Source organism: Choloepus didactylus, chromosome 17, assembly GCF_015220235.1.
Source record: "Choloepus didactylus isolate mChoDid1 chromosome 17, mChoDid1.pri, whole genome shotgun sequence".
In the NCBI taxonomy this organism is placed as follows: domain Eukaryota; kingdom Metazoa; phylum Chordata; class Mammalia; order Pilosa; family Megalonychidae; genus Choloepus; species Choloepus didactylus.
The window spans coordinates 33091068-33109178 of record NC_051323.1 but is presented as its reverse complement, the minus strand read 5'-3'; the positions used below and the strand labels follow the sequence as shown (position 1 = coordinate 33109178).

At 39.0% G+C, this 18111-nt stretch overlaps 2 long non-coding RNA genes across 2 annotated transcripts in view; both read left to right on the top strand.

Annotated features, from left to right (window-relative positions):
• Positions 1–18111, top strand: part of LOC119512710 — a 231868-nt gene that overhangs the window by 99049 nt on the left and 114708 nt on the right. The gene's annotated exons all lie outside the window — the stretch shown is intronic.
• Positions 1–18111, top strand: part of LOC119512711 — a 41384-nt gene that overhangs the window by 18447 nt on the left and 4826 nt on the right. Inside the window, exon 2 of the long non-coding RNA XR_005212446.1 lies at positions 9055–9066. This is a non-coding gene — a long non-coding RNA (uncharacterized LOC119512711). The remainder of the gene's footprint in view (positions 1–9054; positions 9067–18111) is intronic.

Below are 18111 nucleotides of genomic sequence, written 5' to 3'. Positions count from 1 at the left end.
CATCGACACTCGGCATCAGAGGAATGCATAAATCAGGTATTCAAAAAAAATTAGATATGCAGCACACCGGTTTTATAGTCCCAGCCTCAGAAATTGAAATGGCCCAGATTAATGTATTATATCTTACACACTGTCCGAGTGAATCAACTTTAATATATTGAACAGATTCGCAGAACAAGACTTTGTTATCTAAGGAGCACTCGGAAGAAGGAATTGACCTGAGGATTTGATTTGGTTCAGGTAGTTCATGTTGTACAGCAGCATTTGAATAGTTTCACATAAAAATAAAATTTGTATTAGAAATATTTCACATCATTTCTGGGCTCATCCGCAAGGCAGATTTGCAGAGGGCCAGTATTATAGAAACAATGTCCGGCGAAGATATGATTTTAACCTTTGCTTCTGACATGGCAAAACAATATAATTGTAATTTTAATGCAAGCTGCTGTTTCTCAGCAAGGCAGCTTGTACAGGCTGACTTTAACTAGTTGGGATTTTGACTAGAAATGAAATGCCTGTTGAATTGCTCAAACAATAGAAGCACCACAGTTTGTAGCGTTCCATTCCCAATGGCTCAGTCAGAGCCGAAGCTCCTCTGTGAAGAAGCGGCTTTTTCTACTGCCAGATTCCATCCCAGGGAAGGACCAACGTGGAAGCAATGTGAGGCTGTGGGGATAGTTTTAGTATTTGGAGCCAGAAATGAATGTGGTCTTTGCCCAGATGCCTAGAAGAGGGGAGGAATGGGAAGGAGAAAAGCAAAATTCCAAGTTCGGCATGAAATACTTTGCATTTCGTTGGTACACAGCAAAGAGTTTCATTCTTCCATGACTTCCTCTTTTCTGTTTCAAATGCAGCCATATTCTAGAAGGTCCTCTTTGTGTCACCCCAAGATCTGCAAGGGTGTGCATAATGATGGAGCCCAAAATCATATTTTATACTTCTTGACATGGCAGTGATGTGACCCACTGCAGACTGTAACTCCCCCTCCCCAGAGAAGGGGTTCTACTAAGTTAGTGCATTTGGTAGAACAAATGTTAGCAGCAGTGATGATTTTCTCATTGAACTCAGAAAATCTCTGGATCTCTAAAGCGTTTGGACTGAGAGAATTAGGCAGAGACAGTCAGTAAAAACAATAAATGTATACACAAGTCAAACCCTCGTTCCTTTTGCATATAGATGCGAGGCAAACAAGAAATCAAAAGAGAAAACACACTTCTCCGTAGGATGGCACTCCAGCCCTTGTTGACATATGTAACAATTCTTTTGCTTATTTTCCCAGGTAGTCTTGCCTGCTTTCCGTAGCTTTGGCTTGTAATGTTGGTTTATTCTAATTCGCCAGAGACTCAGGGTCCAAATAATCTATCCAGATTGTAACAACTAAAAGACTTTCTTTGGCACAATGAGTTTTACCTCATGGGTGGATGGCTAATGCCTGTTTTTTCTGTGTGTGGAGCTGTATGTGAACATATATGACTTCAGAAATCTGGCTACATTTTTACAACTATTTCTATTTTTCTCTCCACCTGCTTAATCCATATTTACTCTTCAGATGTGTCAATTTAGATGTCATTTTGCCTGAGAACCCAAACCTCGGCTCTCCTTGAGCCTCATCTCCCACCAACCAATTCCAGGCTGGCTATCCTCCCGTATACTCCGGTTGCGACCTCACAGCCTTTACCTTCTATTTATAACTGCTGAATGCAGTCTCTTTCTCTTAGCAAAGGAAGCTCTTTAACGACTTCTTCATAATCATACCTCTCATTCTTAGCACAGGGCCAGGCACATAATGGGTGCCCCTAAAGTATCAGTGGAATTCATTCATTCATTCCATAAATATTTTTTAATGTCTGCTGTGTATCAGGCACAGATCTAAGCTCCAGGGAAAAGCAATGAACGTCTCAAGACCCTATTCTCACAGAGCTTACATTCTAGAGTGGGAGATAGACGTTAACAAACCAATAAATATTACAGGCGCATGGTGCAGACAATGTTGTCAAACCCCATTCCTTCATTGGTGTATTCATTTTCTTCATGTGACATATGATATATTAGGTTGGACCATATGCAATTGCCATTTGTATAGGCCTCAAATGGTCAAATGTTGGCAATTTCTTATGGTCCAAAATAATGCATTGTATGTCACATGGAGAAAATGAACACGTCAATGAAGGAATGATGTTTGACAACATCATCTGAGTCTTGCTATGGTTTGAAAGGCTCCTGCTTGTGGCATTTTACTCTAGCATGATAAAATTCTCCAACGATCATCTGACAAAAATCAAAGACCATTAGTGAGACAGAATGTAACTTGCTATAATGATTACGGAAGCAACAATTGTGTCCCTTTATGTGTGTTTTACTCGGCAGCATTTATGTGGCAGTGTTAGGTCTTGCTTCTATACTCAGGTGTCATGTCATAACCTCAGAGCCCTGGACAAACGGCATTTGCCAAGTTCCTGCATGGTCCTCATCACCTGAGGCCCTTCCACGTGGTTCCAGGAAGTCATGGCTGCCACATTGAGAAGGATGATTTGGGGCCAGGAAATTTGTTCAATTTGTTCACCCTCCTCCTCACCTGAGCTGAGGAATGCCAGGGTCTGTAATGAAATCACAAGTGAAGTGCCACCCTGGCCCACTCTACCCTGCTCAAAAGCTGTTCTGGCCCCTGACCTGTGCCCACTGAGTGGCCATCAGTGGTCCCCGCATCCTGGACCCGGAGGAGACGTGCCTTCCTCCAGCAGGCACATTTGGCGCAGTATTGCTCACAGCATGTTCTGGTTGTAATATCCAGCTTTGACAGCACACATTCTCTGAGCATGTATGGGAAAGTGTCAAAAAAAGTGCTAACATTTCTACTAGCTCGGATCATTAATTTTCTCAAGGAATTACTAAATAAAATGACGTTTTAAAAAAATCCCTCCTACGCTGCCATTTCTGAAGTTTTATTTTAAATAGTGTATGCTATATGCCCTCAAACTGCTTTTCCTCCCCTTTGCGCTAAGCATTATGTTTTCAGATTAAAGTTCATAGCCTTTTTTATATAAGAAATATGATAAATATTTTGTGTATTTGTTTAATTATATAGCATATGATGCTGGTTGGTAGCTTTTGCAGGAATTATAAGGGATGATTTAAAAATGAGGATATCTGTAAAAACAAAGGGAAACTGATGCACAGGGAGAAAATGGTAAATTTCTGTCCCTCTAAGACCCTGGGGTTGCTGGATAGCTTTTGATTGCTAGCTCACTAGAGCTGACTGGAGGCCCAGGGCAAAAGTCTCATTTGGAACATCTCTGCGGCAGCTAGTACTGTGCTCTGTACCTTGGTCAGGCCAGAATGGCATTTGTGGGAAATCATCCCAGCTATCGCTTATTCAACACAAGCTAGGTGCCAGATCTCACTGGATCCTACATTCTAGGGAATATTCTTCCCATTTTACATAAAGGCAAACTGAGGCCCAGAGGATTCACTGTGTGTCCAAGTTTACCCAGCTAGCAAGGGGCAGAGCCAGGATCTCACCTCTAAGACCTGTGTCCTCTCCACTCTGGTACTGAGCTTCTAATATGGCAGAGTTCTTAAGATATGGTGGGTGCGTGGGTCCGAACTATTTGGCACGAGAGTACATATATCACCAGGGAATTGGCCATGATTCAATTAATCCAAATTAATACTGGGGTCAACTGTGTATCACCCCAGGCAGGTTTGGGAGATTCTCAGTGTTGTGTGTGTGTCCCCACCTCCCTTCTTTCTGAGGACTCGAACCTCACAGTGACGGCTGCTTCCTGATCCCACACTCCTGATCTCAGGGCTCCGTATATCGTGACCACGAAATTGGTGAGCACGGCCCTCCTGCAAGGCCCCCTCCTGTCCTTGCCCTAGCACACAGCTCTTGGATACCCACAAACTCCTTCCAACAATCCTCTCCTTTCTTTACAATAAAAAAGAAAGTGGCTCCAAGCCCCATTATATATATGTTTTCCCAAGGTGTCTGAAGACCTGGGGAGGAAACAGGAAGTGCTGCATTCTCCCAGGCACCTCTAGCTCTGGATTCTTGCCTTCTCTGAACTCTCTCCATGATGCTCAGCTAGGCTTCCGAGGGCTGCCTTCGTTCCCAAAAGCATCACAAAAAATAAGTTCTTACACGTAACATGAGTTTACTGATGGCTTCCCAGTGGTAGACAGGGTTACAGCACAGAACAGGGAAGAACATTAAATCGACTATGTGATGCCTCAGTTTCTCCAGTTCCTGGAGCAGCTGCATTTCAAGGCGAGCCTGCCAGGCAGCAAAGCTCTCTAGGACCCAGCCTCCGGCCTTAAACCGGAGCTCCTTCTTCCTGCTGTTCTCTTTTCACGGGCCTCTCTTCTCCCCTCAGGTTTCCAGCCTTGCCCCCATCCTCCCAGCCCACCAAAGGAAAACCGAGAATCCCTGTAAATGCAGAGCACTGCAACCCTACCGTTTCCTTCTCCAAACTTTGCCTCGGTACCTACTTTGTCATAACTAAAAGGTCCTGTAAACTGGCTATCTTAAACAAGGAGCCATCTACCCCTGAGGTTTCTAGAAAGAGAAATATCCTGTTTTTGTAAATCACGTTTTCTGCCTGACACTGACTTCTTTTGTCTACAGGTCTGCACTGGTTTTGACCGTATGGGGGGGTATAGCCGGTGGCACATCCTCCCACTCTCCCTTCCCCCCACACAGTCAGGTGATACTTCCCTGACTCCAGAAACCTGGTTTGTCATCCTTGAAGGCACTGCTCCCTCTAGGGACTAAAAGCTGGTCTTTGAAATCAAGTGCTGGGTCTCTGTTTTACTTTTCTCTATTCCCAGCTGCCACATGACACAACTGCCACATGGACATGGACCTAAGTCCTTTCTCTCCATCCAGAACTAGAGTTGATTTGGTTGCAGTCCCATGTAATTATGCTGTCCACTGTGCCTTGGCCAATTCAAAAGGCAATTATCAGATGAAACCTGTGTATAGTAATAATTAAAATGGCCACAACATATTAAGCAGTTTCTATGTACTGGTACTGTGCCTAACATGTATCATTTAAGCTTTATCTAGCATTGTACAGTCGAGACTGTTAATCCATTTAATAGGTGAAGAAATTTAGGCACCAACTGTTCCCTGATTTGCACAAAGTCAAAGTGGTAGGAAGCCAGAAGCAGAATTAGAACTTGAGTCTTTTTGTCTCTAGAGCTTAAATTATTAACCATTCCACTGTATCACCTCCTTACACAGGTGATAAAGAGCTGGCTTCATGTACAATCTGAGTAAACGGGGCCCATAGATTTAGGTCAGAAACAGGCAAATTTGGAAACCCACTAAGGCCAATTAAAGAGAAAGGGAGATGTCACTGGTTCAAACATTATCTTGAATCAGAGGTAAGTTTATCTTTGATTTAATAATTTACATTCCTGGGCAGCCTCTTTTATTCATTCGATAAACTAGTTTCATCAGAACTTCTTTTAACAATTCATAGCTTATTTATCTCCCCTTTGTGTCTCTCTGGAAGATTCTTACAGCATGTCCTAGACTGGAGATCACTGAGTCTGTTTTCAAAATATCTCAAATCAAATGTTTGGGTAATGTCTAAAGCAACTAGTTGTGGGAGTTTGCAGTTGATTTTCTGGTGCTTCTAAAGGATGATGTTTGGGCTAAGATTCAGAAATCTCTTTGTTGCTTATCTATATACCCACAGTGTTTAGGTATGCTTACCTGAGCAGCGTGGTTTTTTTGTGTGCCTCCTTTAAAAATGGTGCTCTTGGGAGCACGAAACCTGTGAGTCATGGGTACATGGTACTGGAGAAACCACCTCTTCACAGAAAGCAAGCTGCTTAGAGGCTTCCAGAAGGACCTCCTGCTACTAGGCTTACTGTCACTTTGAGACTGCACAGAGGCCACTCAGAGGGCCCTTATTTTCCTGGTTCTCCAAGGATCTGCTCTAGACCAAGAAACTCTTGGCAATATTCTTAGGGCTGATCTAAACAACACCAACAGTTCCCCCCTCCCCCCAAATTGTTTAAGTGGGAAACTCAGTCAATCATTCAAATGTTTAGACATCCAACCATCCAACATCTAGATGTTTTCAACATTGGTATCATGGAAACAAAGCCACAGTATTATCTTGGCCAGTGGCCCAAATGGGATGGAGTGACTTGGCTATTCTGGAGATTTTCTTTGTTTGTTTTTCTATTAAGTGATGAAAAGATTATCTAAATCTTGGAATTTTAGTGATGAAAGAGACCTTGGAAATTATCTAGTCTAAACTTCTTTATCAGGTGAGGGCCAGCAAGGATAAATTAGCCAGTGTTAGATCATTAATTCCAAAGGCAGTATTGAAATAAAGTTCTCCTACTTCTGGTTGAGTCTTCTTACAAATATGTCACTCTGAGTTTTCCTTTTCTGAGAGAAAAAGAGGGCAGATGGATAGACTAGTCCACCTTTGACTGTGATTAGATGCTTCTGTTTTCAAATATAGATATTATTTGAAAGGACAGCACAGGTTGGTGCATCATCACAATCATCAAATATATAGGATGAATGCATTGAATGTGCAAAACACATGGCTCAGCCTGCCAGGATGTGAAGAGCTCCAAGACACCCCCTCATATGTGAGATTTTGATTGTGCCATTGATTTGTGCAAAGCTTGTATTTCAGAGAAAATAATGGAGCCTAGAAAAAATCAGATAGATCTTGAATGTGTTCAGCCTTTCCTGAAAAGCAACTCTTCCATGGGAGCATGTGTGTAAGGAAATTTTGAGGCTATTTGAGGAAATAACTATGTTTAAGGGAAGTAAGTAGGTGAAAATGGGAGGAGGAGGGGGGTGTGTACTCGCTTCACCTACAAGCACTGGTCACACCAATGTAAACTGAATAGGATAAAGGCAAAGGTGTGCAGGGAGTTATGATTAAGTGTACATGGTATGAGGAATGCAGGAAAAGCCAATAAATAAGAGGATATGAACAAGCTCATGAAAAGAAGACAAGGCCAATTTATTAATGTGGTCATTCTTGCTTTTAGGAAAGACCTAAGGGGTCCTTATTTGAGAGCCTTTGCTCCCAAAGATGGCATCATACTCTAAAAATCAATGTGAATTTTAGTCTCATGGGAATGAGGTTAGTCAAGCGTTTATCTCTATTTAAAGAAACCAGATTTTATTATATGCATTCATTTTGGGAAAAATTAAAGCACTTGCATAGCTGCACCCTGCCAAGCCGATTTGGAGTTCTGGATGCCAGGGTGCATCCCCAGAGGACCCTGGTTTGCAGCTCTTTCCTCCTGGAGAAGAACACCTCCTCCCCACTCTCCCACCAGCCGTCCTGCCACCACCACGCACCAGCATAAAGCACAGATTGCTGCCCAGCTCCTTGGAGAGGGGCCAGTGCATTTGTCAGGAATTGAAAAGTTTTGGAGCCAGTTCGAGGACTTTCTGGTACACAAAGCGTTGGCTGGGAGTGAGGGGAGTATTAAATGGGATGTTAATTTTCATGAATATTTTCCCCATGGTTGTGGCTTGTGGTCACTGAGCAATTTAGCAATCACTATGTGGTCTGTTGGACACGCAGCCTGGGTGAAGTTCAAGAAATTAGCAGCCAGTAAGTGGGGAGAAGCCCAGAGCTCAAATTCATGTGTGTTTTCACTTTTTTTTTTCCCTCCTACAACCTCAGGGATGGTTGTTTCTTTAGTAAAACTTTAGGTGCAACCATACGCCTGAGATCTGAACCGCCCTTATTAGTCTTCCTTCATGGTTTCAGCCATTTTATTTAGCCTGTGTTTGCCAGACTTGAATTCTGGCTCTGAGATCTCTGATTCATCAATCCTTTGCCATTCATTCTTTGATTCATTAGGTCCTTAATTCTAAGGACACTTATGTACAGGTAGAAGGCGTTCCCAATTTCAATTTTTAATTCAAAGTCAGGGGGTTGGAGTTCTGGAAGCCCCAGGCCAGTAAGTGAAGGCACTTTGATATGAGAACTGCAGAAAATCATGGTCCCTTACTTTTATATATTATGCCTTTCCTACACCAAGTGATCTCAGGTAGCTGCACAACAGCTTAGGAGGTACCTAAGATTGGAAATCAGTCATAGTCCCTTCTGCACAGGTTCCTACCGTCCCTAGAGGTGAAAGTTGCCCAATATCATGCAGCTGGGGGTGGAAGAAGGACTCCCTGACCCCAGTCACATTCTCCTTTCTCCTGTCATCTCTTTCCCATCTCAATGCCCAAGTTGTGTTATGAGAAATTTGTTATTAATAACAAAAATAACAGTCTGCCCATGCTTAACTTATTAAATTTTACATAAATTATACCAAGTCAGGTTGTCATTCTCATTCACTTATATTCCAAAGGTGAAGGGATGGAAATACCGCCTCTGCACGTACAGTTGTATGTGACGTGTGAGCCTTGGGTTGTCCCTTGGGTGTAACCACGGGAGTGGGTGTGGCATGCACCCCTCAACTGTACTACCTACTCCTCTATTGTATTAAGAGGACCTGTTGAACAGGGGGGCTTCACTGATTCTCATTATTTTAATGCCCCCCATGGCAGAACCCAAGAAATCACTTTTCAATACTATCTGTCTTTGGTTCAAGGAAAGGAAGCTCGGACATCTGGTGTGGCCTTCTGAGAATCAAATATTAAATCAATCTGAAATAAATCTCTAAAAGTTCACCAATAAATTATGTTATGGGCTTATCTGTCATAGGGAGTATTATACGTATAATTAATCCATAGTAAAGTGCATTATATGTTTATATATTTATAGATACATTTTGCACATTATATATTTATTCCCAAATACACACATTCATATAATAACATGTTGTTATTTGGTAGTGTTGGAATATAAGTTTTTCTTCATGTGAGAAATTTCAGCTTCCTAATTTAAACCCTGGCGTTTTTAGGATTTTAACTATTTTAATGGAGCTTTCTATGAACTGTTTTACATACTTCCGTTTCAGGAAGTAAACAGAAATGTGAAACTCATTTACTCTTTCTTGCAAGACTTGTGTCAATATTATAAATATACCATTTATTCTCTTTTATTACAGAGACACCTTCAGGTAAGGTGGATTTTGCAATTATTTGACACATTCTGTCCATTGTATTTTTGTCTCTTCTCTAATCAGGATAACCACTCTAGGTTTTAGAAGTTTCATTCTGACGACTCAAGCATTCTTGCAATTTGCTTCTTCCTATCTGCCTGAGCTACAAAGCACGATATAAAAGCATGAATATTATGTATAAAATAAGAATAAATCGGCTCTGAGTGATTAGAGTGCATATAAATTATGGGGGCTTTATTGTGTGGAATAATAACCCCAAATTGCTAATTCCAGGGGCCCTTTTTTTCTGCTCTCCCATTGGTTTCTAGGTGGGATATAAAGAGTGGCAGTCGCCCAATAAGTGAAGTGTTACTCTTCATTAAAAAACAATGAGGTGCATATGAATGCTTTAAATCTTATCGGGATTAGCAGTCTTTAGTTTGGGATGACCAAAGGATAAGGGCAGAGTGTTTCCTGCTGTGCATATGAGAGCAGTGTTTTTATTTGTATTTTGTCAAGGATGAGCCTGTGAGCAAACTACAAAAGGACATTGCCTCTTTAACGGAGGCTCTGGCTTGTGTTCCTGTGAGCTTTGCAGTGTTGCTTCCTAAAGCAGCATGAAAGAGTTGATTTTCATTTTATGTTGTGCTTGTGAGGCATTAGCATGATGTTCTAACACTTGTAAATGAATACAGCTCTTGCCTAATCTGTCATTTTAATGCCTTATAGATTTTATTTCACTCTATGTTGTACCAGCTTCTCAATAATAATAATCAACTGCTTTGTTGTGCTCTTGCAGAAATTAAATTTCTGCAGTGAGTGTGCAACTAATAAAAGATGTTGCTTGAGGAAACAAAAAATAAATATGATGAATCATAAAAGTTGGGTGGGGGTAGAAGGGAAGTTGTTCATAGATGAAAGACAATTACTGAAGCAATGGCAAATGTGTCTGATCTTCATGTTGTCAACAGCTTAATAACCCTCACGGAGTCTTTAGCCACCATACTTATGTCTTCGAACATTAACCTCACGGACTTGGTGTTTACCGCGATTTCATTTAGAAGCATTAAAATAAAAGGTGATGTAGTCAAATAACTATTTTCTTTGCTTTGCGCCCTAGATAAGTTTGCTAAGGGTTGCCATTTTGCCACTCACACATACCTTTTATCTTTCCCCCTGTCACAAGCTATCTAGAAGAGCAGCATTAAAAGCAGCTGTGTGGGACTGGGAGTATTGGCAAAGGCTGTAAAGTGGAAAATAAACAGTGTGTCTATCACCAAGCTACAGGAACACAGCACTCATAGCAGTGAAATGACAGTCAGTGGCAAGCAACTAATTGGTCACCAGCTTTGGAGGATATATTCCTCCAGACCTCTGTCATTTACCATGTTCTTTAAACTACTGAAAAAACCTCCAGGTTGAAGCTTGGGATCCAACCCCCCCAAAGAAAGAAAATTGAGAGTTAAGGCTGAGAATCTGGGCAGGCACTCTGGAGACTGAGTAATTGGAGGCATACACTGCTAGAAAAATAGTTGGCTCCCAGCAAAATAATTAATTCACCCCATAGAGCACAGGTAGTGTGTGTGGGTCTATACTAATTGTGTGATGAATGCAGTATTTCACCCAGCTTCTGCCTAAGAATCCAGGCTCTAATGAATTCAGGAGGGTGACCATATTTTCCTTAAAGCCCACATTTCTTTTTCGGTTTTGTTTTTGTTTCATTTTAAACTTTTTATTTTGAAGCACTTTCAAACTTAAGTACAGTTCAATAAATGATATGAACTTCATTCAGAGGACTCCAACATATCCCTATTCCCCCAGTAAGCCAGATCCACTAATTTTAACATTTTATCACATTTGCCCTATCAGTCTATGCATCTATCCATCAATCTATCAATCCGTCTATCTACTCATCTATTTGCCTAGCTGTCTGTCTATTTATCAATTTGTTTTCTGAACACTTGAGTGTAGGTTGTATACATTGTGTTCCTTGAACATTAGCATTGCCAGGTACCTTCCTTAAGAACAAGGATATTCACTGTTGTAACCACTTTAAGTGCAATTATCAAGTTCAAGAAATTTAACATTCATATAAAACTTACAGTCTATATTACATTTTTTTTCATATGTCCCAAATGTCCTTTTGAACCTTTTCTCCTCTCTTATTAGATCTCATCCAAGATTATATATTGCCTTTAATTGTCACTGTCTCTTTAGTTCTTTTTTTTTTTAATGTGAGAATATATATATATATATATATATATATATATATATATACAACATACACTTTCCCATCTCAACCACCAAATTCAGTGGGATTAATCACATTCACTATGTTGTGGTAACCTTACCATCTTCCATTACTAAAACTTTCCCATCTCCCCAAACAGAAATCCTACATTATGCATTAACTACCCATTTCCCCCTAACAGCAATCCTGGCAACCTGTACTCAAATTCGTCTCTATGAGCTTACAAGCTCTCCAATATTTTCTTTGTAGTTACCATGGGGCTTAAATTTAACATCCTAAATCTATAACAATCTTGTTTGCTTTGATACCAAATTAACTTCAACAGTATACACAAACTATATTCTTATACGTCTCCATCCCCCCATCTTTATGTAGTTCTGGTAACAAATTATGTGTTTATACATAATGGGTCCAAAAACCACTGATTTAACATTGAATTTCATGCATTAGCCTTTTAGGCCCTATAGGAAGTAAAAAGTGGAGTTGCAAACCAACAATGCAATAATACTGGCATTTGTATTTACCCCTGTAATTATCCTTATTGGAGAACTTCACTTCTTTGTGCGGTTCTAATCTATTATTGTCTATTGTCCTTTCCTTTCAACCTGCAGAACTCTCTTCAGTGTCTCTTGTAGGGCTTGCCTAGTGGTGACAAAATCCCTCAGCTTTTGTTTATCTGGGAATGTCTTAATCTCTCCCTCATTTTAAAAAAATGGTTTGGCTGGATATAGAATTCTTGGTTGGCATTTTTTTTTTCTTTTTTTTTTTTTTGCTTTCAACACTTTAAAATGTCATCCCATTGCCTTCTAGCTTCCATGTTTCCAATGAGAAATTGGCACTTAATCTTCTTGAGGCTCCCTCACGTGTGACATGTTGCTTCTTTCCTGTGGCTTTCAGAATTCTCTCTTTATATTTGGCATTCGACAGTCTGCCAAGACATGGGTCTATCTGGGTTTATCCTATTTGGAGTTTGTTCAGTGTCTTGTATGTGTATCTTCATGTCTTTCAATAAATTTGGGAATTTTTTAGCCATTATTTCTTTGAATATTCTCTCTGCCCTTTTCTCTCTTTCTTCTTCTGGGATTCCCACAATGTGTATATATTGGTATGCTGGATGGTGTCCCACAGGTTCCTCAGGCTCTGTTCACTTTTCTTTACTCTTTCTTCTTTCTGCTCCTCAGACTGAATGATTTCAATTATTTTATCTACAAGTTCTCTGATTCTTTCTTCTATTAGCTCCAGTCTGCTGTTGACTCCCTTTAGGGAATTTTAAATTTCTGTTACTGTGGTCTTCAGTTCTGTTTGGTTTCTTTTCATAATTTCTGTCTCTCTATTGATAGTCTCTTTGTGTTTATCTGTTGTTTTCCTGACTTCCTTAGTTCTTTGTCCATGTTTTCCGTTAGCTCTTTGAGCATATTTAGGACAATTTAAAAAAAAAAAACTCTGTCTGGTATGTCCCAGGTCTGATCTTCCTCACTGATGGTTTCTATTGCTTTAATTTTGCTCCTTTGCCTGAGCCATTACTTTCTGTTTCTACATGTTTTATAATCTTTCTCATTTTCTCTCACAGGTGTTTCCTCTAATAAATTTTTTGCACAATGAATACTGTATTGGCATCTGCTTCTTGAGGGATCTGGTCTTACACAATAATAAAATTAATATGTTTTCATCATCAAATAATGTGCTACCTTGTTAGCCCGTTGAATCCTCTCAAATCTTGAGATTAAAATTCTATTCATTTTTACAAGGGAAAAGGCAGCAGGTCAGAGAGGTAAAATAATCCAATGTTAAATGGCCAGTAGACTGTAGATATACCACTCTGTTCCACTTCAGAGTCCGTGGTCTCCACCACTAGGCTATAGCCCCTTTGAAGCAGTTGGACTGACTGATTCCCCGCAAGTCAGGTACATGCCAGTCATCTGCCTTTGATTTCTCCTTGGAAGTGACCATGATTGAGAAGCGGTGAGACTGGAATATAGCCACACGTTCTATTTGGCTTTGTGTCAGGAGTCTGTGACCTGGAATTCCTGTCTTCACCATGAGAGGGGTTTGGAATCGAATGATGTGCAGAGGATCTGAACCTATAGTGGAAAGGTATCTCAGTTCTACACATGTCCACTCAGCTTCCCTAGGTAAACTCCGCTGCCAGGAATGTGAGAGAGCCCACCCAAGGAGTGGAAACCCTGCTTCTAAATTCCTCCTACCAACTGTGACTTTCACCATTGTCAGGGGAATCATGGGGTCAGAGCTGATTTTTTTTTTTTTTCAAGAAAATGAGAAAAATAAATGTTCTTCTTTCAAGGTTCCTGTTTGATAGTGTTTGCTAGACAGACTAGAATTTTCACAGCACAAGTCCTTAGCTCAAGAGCTCCACTCAGTCAGCAGTTATTTTATGTGCCTTTTATCCAGGCTTTCTCATTTAAAAAAAGGAAAAAGAGAAATTTATCCACTCAAAGTGAGCTTTTTGCTAAACTTGTGTCTTTCCTTTCCCTTGTTTGTCATGTTAATTACATCCCAAACAACCCCTTTTCAGTGAATTCTGCAATCAAACTCTAAAGCCCCATCAGAAGTACATTGGCTTTTCAAGTGGACTGATTTTTTTTTATGTAGAATTTGGGATTGTATTTACCTCTAAATAAATACCAACCCTGCTGGTATACTCACTCACTCCTTATAACTTGTGTTCCACATCATGATATTAAACCTCTCAGTTCTCAGCTTTGTTACCTCAAAGGTGGAAGATAATAGTAATATCTTCTCTTGTAGAATTAGATTATATCACATGACAGGCATTTGATCCATGTAAGTGTTTGTTAAATAAATAATCTTATTTTACTCAGATAATTTTTTTTAATGCAGTTTCATAATTTTGTCACAGGTAGTCATAATCAGTAAACTATACAGAGGAAGAGAATTTTTCTGAAGGCGTCTGGGCTCTGCCACACCTGTGGGTTCAGATTTCTTTAGGAGGCAGTTTTCTTCAGGAACAAGTCTATGGAAACTCAACAAAAATAACTTGAGAATTAAACCAATAAATAAGTCAGTAAAATTATTTTGTTTCAGAGGTGGAGATGGTGGTGAAATTGTGCAGAAAATTCTCCTCATCCAAAGTGAGACTGTACTCATCATCAGCTTGGTCCACTTGCTCATATACTCCAAAAAGCAAAACAGAGTGCCAAAGGACACACAGAATATTTTCCAGAGAACATTAAAATCAAAGTACTAACATGTGGCCAAAATTTTGGCATGATAAATGTATCCTGTGATAAGTCAACTGTGGTTACAGACTGACTGGAAAAGTTATTATTTAAGTAAGAAGAGAACAAGGAATCCTTCTTGTCTGAAATAAAGAATTGAATTCATTGTCAGGGGAGGGTTAATATGGTTTCTAATCAGTTGACATTTGGCTGGTTTCATCTTGTTCCTGGATAAATCTAGAAATCCAATGGGATATATGTATTATATGTAATATGGAATCAGTTTAATTGGGTCTTATAAAGTTTAATTCATTACTTTTATACAGGAGGAAATGTGGTCCATAACCCTAACCAAAGGCCTATATTGAATGAGAAATATTAATAAAAGGAAAATTCATGGGCTCCTTGCTCAAGCTTCAAGGAAAGCATATGATAGAAGCAATTCTGATTTTTCTTAGTCACTTAGTCACTGTAATTCTTAGTTATTGTAATTCTGCCTTGTAACATAGTTATGTGTGTACCTATCTCATTCTCTCCTACTGGATTATCAACTCCTTATGGTCCAACACCATTTATTCATTAAATAAAACAGATATTAAATTCCTTTTGGGTTCTGAGCATTAATAATATACAGAAAAAAGAAAAAAAAAAAAAAGACAAATTACTGACTTCAAGAAGACCATCATCTATTGGGGTTTGTATAAAGAATTAAATTTGTATCCTAGTGCACTGGTCTCCAAAGTGAGGTGTGTACATTGAAGGCATGGAAAGATCATATTCCATAATATTAGAACATTAGATGATACTAGATATTATTAGAACATATTTTATATTTTTTAATAAATTAGGTTTTGCTAATATTAAATATGGATTTACATATATAATTATTCATAACTATATGAGAAAAATACTTTATTGATAGGCTATTAAAGGTCTGAAGACATCCATTTTATTACATAGTACTTTATACCCACTGGATGTCAGTCAACAAATTGTTGAATAAAAAGATTCCTATCTCAGGTCAGTAAATCTTCAATTTTTTCCCAAAGGCAGTAAAATCTACTTCACACCCTCTTACCCACCTTTGCCTCCTCTTCTACCTGTTGCCCCAATGACTCATAGTTCCTTCTCCTTCCATTGACCACATCAGATTTCCAAATTCATTTCAGTTCCCAAGTATGCACATTTTAAACCCAGGATTGTCTGAGATCCTCCAGTCTACCTCCATATCAGTGTGCACACTGAAGAAACCTTTATGGGTCAGCCAAAACTAGAAAATGTAGTCATGATTAGATTTCTCATCTTTCTCCTCAAAAACTCCTGCTGTACGCACTGATGCCACTTTGAGGAACAAAGGTTTATTTTAGAGGGGTTAGAGCACCACTCTGGACATTTGGGATCAGTGATTCTTAGTTGTGGGGGGCCATCCTGTGCATTGAGGATGTTTAGCATTATCCCTGTCCTCTACTGTGAGTAGCAGTCACACACCCACTGTAAAAGCCCTAAGTTTCTGCAGAAATAACCCCTGAGGGTAAAGTTGTCCCCACTTGAGAACCACCAGGTGAGGGTAAAATATTATTAAGGCATTAAAAAACTGTGTTAAAGAAGTTCAGCAAACCATAGACAAATTATGTAATTGGACTCAAAATTAATATGAATATCTGGAATTTGGAAAATCGAAAATGATTTATTTGAGATGTTAGTGTCAACTCCAATCCACTGTTAGAAAAGGGTTTGCAAGTCTTAACTAATAACTTAAATTTTATTTCTCTCTGATCTTATTTGATCATGGGGAATAGTGAGATGGCCAATGGTAGGAAAGGCCGTATGGAGGATCTATAGACAAAATAATAAATTGGTGAAGAATGATTGATAGCATATTTTCTGCACAATCAAATGAATCAAGACTATCAAGAAATTCTATCACTCATGACATCCACTGGAGGTGTGTCCAGAAACAGTCAACAAAAGGTAGCATGGTACATAAGAGAGGATGATTCTTGAAATCTAATTATTAAAAAAGTGGCTCAAGATCAGTTTCACATCACAGCATATTAATAGAGTGCATGTTTTCTGAATGAACTAATTCATTTATTCTAAAGGCTTCTATTCTAAATTCTAATTGTGGAGGTATTTTAATCTTCAAACATGAATATGTTGGAGAAAAGATTCAATGATGTGTGAGTTGGAAATATAAATAGATCTCCTTGACCAATGTATCTCTCCTTTCTGATGAGAACTATTGGAAAAACAACCCACCCATTCCAATGGGCTAACTGTCCATTTGCTGGATTTATGTCAGACAGGAGTTATTATGTATCCAAGATATTGCAAAAGCAATGTGGGTCAAAAGTGTCAATTAAATGGAGAAATTATGTACAAAATTTGGATTTCAGAGCCCCAGATCTTTTGGAAGATAGCTAGGTCCTGAAGCCCTTTGAAATTGGAATATAGTCCAGTGACCCTCTGGGGAAATCCTTTCCATTAAATTTGCAATTCTTCAATGTTCAATACTGTCCAGGAAGCAAATGAATTAAGACATTCTTCTATAAAATATTTTTTAGTTTCTACTGGTCTAAATTCTGACTCAAGCTTCTCTGTGGGCTACAGTTGGGGAGATGCACATCCTGTGGTGGGTGCCACGTATAATTCATGCTTCTGAAAATTAAAAATGGCTATCTTTTGTTGTTCTGTCACTATATATTGCACCTAGAGATTGTTTACATTTAAAAAGAATTAAAGGGAAGAAGAGGCTCTGCATGCATGCAAAAGCACATGCAGTAGAATTAAAATGCATAATAGGGTGAAGGAAAGAGACATTTGCACATTGCAAGTGTAAAATCATATAGATTTTATGTTATATGCACATCATATTTGTTTATCTTATAGATACTATATGCGTAAACTTTAAGACCATTTGAATATCAGCTTTTGCATAATTGGGAAGCTGCCATCACCATTCCGTAGCACAAAGTCAAAAAGCATTTTAGGAATTGCTTACAATGAATTCTGGGTCATTTGAAATAAATTTGTAGGAAGCCTATTAAATCTCTTTCTTTCTCTACTACAGAAACACCCCAAAGATCATTTCTCTAATGCATTGTTCTGTCAAATCTGTATAAACAAGTATAAATGTTAAAAAAGTAAAGAATACTAATCAAGAGACACAAGACATACACTGCTTAATAAATCTTGCCTTCAATTTATTTGTCTAGTATTACAAAGGCAGAGGAGATATCAATTAATATAGGCAAAGAGGACCCATAATTTATAATTAACTGGCAAGTGGTTTGTAACAAACAGCAGCACCGAGTCTAATAGCCGGTAGAAAAATAACTAGTGTTGATTTGTCCCTCGGCAAATTAATAGAGTGCTTATCAATGACAGGGTTACATAAAACTGCTAAATAAATAATCATCAGTGAGTTCGAGTGAAGCAGATCTTTAACAAGCTTAATCTGAACCTCTTGACATCTGTAGACTATGAAGAGATTAAATGGTAAGAAAGAGGAGATAGTGTGCTCAGTGTAAGCATGCTCAGTAACTGTACAAGATCATGTTCTTATGTAATGAGAAATAAACATTTTTATTGCAAAATTACATTGAAAAATGATTT